Source organism: Balaenoptera ricei, chromosome 11 (genome assembly GCF_028023285.1).
Source record: "Balaenoptera ricei isolate mBalRic1 chromosome 11, mBalRic1.hap2, whole genome shotgun sequence".
Classification (NCBI taxonomy): domain Eukaryota; kingdom Metazoa; phylum Chordata; class Mammalia; order Artiodactyla; family Balaenopteridae; genus Balaenoptera; species Balaenoptera ricei.
Window position 1 is genome coordinate 79,501,969 of NC_082649.1, and position 4,212 is coordinate 79,506,180.

Below are 4,212 nucleotides of genomic sequence, written 5' to 3' on the forward strand. Positions count from 1 at the left end.
CCCTTTTAGGTGACGCATGTACTCTCCAGTTCACCAGAGTCTACATCTGTCACATTACATTATGTCTGCCCATCGTCAGTCTAACTTGCCTGGATCCTATGAGCAGTTGCATACAAATTTTAAGACTGTCTACCATCTCAGGCTGCTAAACCATCAACCAAAAGCAGCAGTAAAAGTATTTATACTCGTCTTCCATCATTAAAATACTAGGAAGCCAGCATAGGGTAAAGGGGGGTTCTAAGAAACAGGACTTATGACTGTTCAAAATAATTAACAAATCAGTTCTCTACTCCATGGCTTTTACTGTCCAGGATATAACTCTAGACAAGGAAACTTCATTTCTGCTACGAAGAATGGGGCAAAGAAACAAGGGTGCAAAAAGCTGCTGGTCCAAAACCCCATTTTCTAACAGTTAATTTAGACTGTTGAGAACATTAAGATTTAGGAACAAGTCACTACTAACCATGCCTGGATTCAGAGACAGGATTAAAAACACTGGTTTTATATTTCTGCCTGCATTGGTGAAATAGCATAAAGGAACTAGAAAACGATAGGAACTAGAAGTTGGGAACCAACAAGGTAAAATTGGCTTTTGTGATCATGAAGTTTGGCAGCGAAGATAGACCCGCAGTTTATGTGAATCTAACAATTATATTATGTTGCTCAAAAATTGAAAAATAGGAAGTTAACTTTATCTGATTTGTGGTCATTTGAAATCATTTGACTTTTATAGATACTGGCCTATTATCACCAACTTAGAAAAACTTGATTCAAGGCACCACTGACTATCATCTCATTTTGGTGCTTCACTCTGACTATAAAACTTCTTGAAAGAGTTGTCTATACTCAAAAGATCCATTTCTGTCTTCCATTCTCTCCACCTGTTTAACTTGGGGTTCCATCATCATCATCCCACAGCTCTTACCAAGTTCTCCAAATACCTTGTTCTTTAACCTCAACTCCACTAATTTGTCAGCAATTGACCACACCACTTTCTTCTTTCAGGAGTCAACAGATATTTACATAGCAACCACTAGGTACCAGGAGGTGTTCTAAGTGCTAGGGATAAGTAAAGTAGTTCACAAAATAAAGTCCTTGACCTCATGGAACTTACAGTTGATAGACAACAAATACATAAGCAATATTTAATACAATGTCAGGTAAAAGGGCAAAGAAGAAAACTAAATCGGAGAGGGGGAAAGAGAGTAACGGGAGGATGATAGATAAAGTGGTCAAGCCTATCTACTGAGCAAAAATACAAAGTTTAAACGTTGAAACATCTCTTTTTCCCTATGATTTTTCTTTTAATGTTTCTCTTACCTCATTGGTAAAGAAGGTTCTGAGAACTACCTGGGGTCTGAGAAATGTGGCTCCTTTAGGTACTTTTGGAGAGTGAAAATTACTCAGGGTTTAAAGGTAGGATTTTTTTCTCCTTCCTCATTATCTGTTATTTTTCAAGTCTCCATTGTTGGATTCACTTCATATTTTCAGCCTCTAAATGTTGGCCTGTCCCAGGCTTCTGTTAAAGTAGCCCTTTTTTTTGCCATTTATAGCCCTGTTCCCAAATAATTCCATCCAATCCACGGAATTAAATGCTTCCTATATGCCAATAACTACCAAGGTATATCTCTAATCCCAACCAATGCCCAGGACTCCAGATTAATATCCAACTGATTATTTAACATCTTCATTTGTACATCTAATAATGATCCTAAATTTAACATGACAAAAGCACAAATCTGATTTCCCCCTAAACTGCTCCTTCCCCACTGTTCTACCACCTAAGTATCAATAAATAGCAGTAGCATCTACTCAGGTAATCATGATAAAAACTAGTTATTGGGATCTCTATATTTCCTGCCATTTAATAAGAAACAATCCAATTTTAAACAGAGAAAAAATAGCTGAACAGACACTTCATTAAAGAAGGTACATAGATGGCAAGTGAACACATAAAAAGATGCTTCATATTATTAGTCATCAAGTAAATATAAAATAAAACCACAATGTAATACACTTATTAGATTCACTGAACTTGAAGAAAGGTTAATAGATGTGACTTAAAATGAAATGCAAACAGAAAAAGAGCAAACAAAAACAACACAGAGAATCCAGGTACTGTGGGCAATATCAAACAATATAAATACATATAATTGAAATTCCAAAAGGAGAAGGGAGGAAGAGGCAGGAAAAAATATTTTAGGAAATAATGGACTAGATTTTCCAATATTCATGACACCAAATAACAGATGCAAATGACTTAGAGAACACCAAGCAGGATGAATTAAATTAAAAAAATCACACCTAGGCATATCATATTCAAATTGCTGAAAACCAAAGTTAAAGAACAACAACAACACACACACATTACTTAAAAGGAAGGAAGGGGGACTTCTCTGGTGGCGCAGTGGTTAAGAATCCGCCTGCCAATGCAGGGGTCACGGGTTCAAGTCCTGGTCCGGGAAGATCCCACATGCCACGGAGTAACTAAGCCCGTGTGCCACAACTACTGAGCCTGTGCTCTAGAGCCCACGAGCCACAACTACTGAGCCCATGTGCCACAACTACTGAAGCCCATGCGCCTAGAGCCCGTGCTCCGCAACAAGAGAAGCCACCACAAGAGACGCCCGCTCACCACAAGTAGAAAAAGCCCACGCGCAGCAACGAAGACCCAACGCAGCCAAAAATAAATAAATAAATAAAATTATTTTTAAAAAAAAAAAGGAAGGAAGGAAAGAATTACAGCAGAATTCATGTTAGAAACCATGCAAATCATAAGACAACAGAGTGACAAATGTGAAGTGTTGAGAAAAAAAAAACCTGTCAACCCAGAATTCTACATCCAGTAAATAGGTTATTCTTCCAAAATGATTTAAGTAAAGGGGTAAAACATATTTTCTATTTACAGCCATACTCTTACAAGCTATTTTTATTTTCTAAATATAAGTCAATACTTGGTAGAGGCATTTTTTTCCTGGTGATGTTCCATAAATCTGATTTAATGAAAGCCTAATTTGGAGTTGTTAATGTATTTTGTTTAGGGAAAAGCTTAGAAGATTAGTACAATCCCTATGTAAAATTACTGAGTGAAAACTGAGCTAAAATTAGCAGAGGGAATGCTATTACATTATCATACTTTTCTTTTGCCATTAAGATAAGATTAAGTTGCTTTGTTGAAGAGTCCAGTAGACCACAGAAAACTACATTCAGATTCACATCCACATTATGCAGCAAGAGAAATAAAAATCAAAAAGGCAAGATTAAATTTATTATTAGAGAATAACCAGTGTGTCTTCAAAAAACCCCTTTGGCTGAGCGTCCAAAGAAATCAAAGTACATTGTTGACTTTGCATCATTCAGGCTATGTGCAAGCCACATGAGCAAAAAGGACAAAAGAGCATATGTTTATTCGAAGAATATTTTTAGAGATGCAAGTACATAGCTCTGTTAATAAATCTCCCTTAAAACACAACCAAATTAACCTTGTCTATCCTCAGAGCATTCAATAGTTCTTTCTAAATCACATCAAATATCAACTCTTGACTTTAAAGATGTCATCATTCCTCCCTTTAGTACTACCTTTATCCGACCTTATATTTCTTCTTCTCTTCAACTCACACCTTTGTTCTATCCATGTCCAATCTATTCACTCACTGACCCACAGACTATTTCATTCTTACACTTAGACATTTATCCCTGTCACTCCTCTTACTTCACTCCTACCCAATGCTCAGATGATGACTTTCTCCTGGAAACTGTTTCTGACTAGTTAACCTATAACTTTTAATAGAAAGCTGAACCACTTTGTTCGTGTACTCTTGCTATGACAACTTATCCTAAATCTGTTCTTTATCTTGTTAAGCAGGAATTGTTCCTGAAAAGTTAAAGGTGGGGAGGGGAGGGTATGTGAAGAATGAGGCCATAAGATATGTGTTACCCTATAAGGAGAAACCAGCATTAAAAGATAAAAGAGCCAAGTGGTGTCCTTTAACATTATAAGCTGACAGGTAAAATATACAAAAATATATACAGATCTAAAAAGTTAAATAATAATACATGACAGTTTATCATTAGGTCCCAAATAAATTAGTATGATTAGCATAAATAAGTGCCACAGGAGTTCACAGCTAAAGTTCAAGAAGGAAAGATACTTCAGTTGAACCTTGAAAGACAGGTAGATTTTAAGTGGCAAAATAGGTAATGAAGACATTC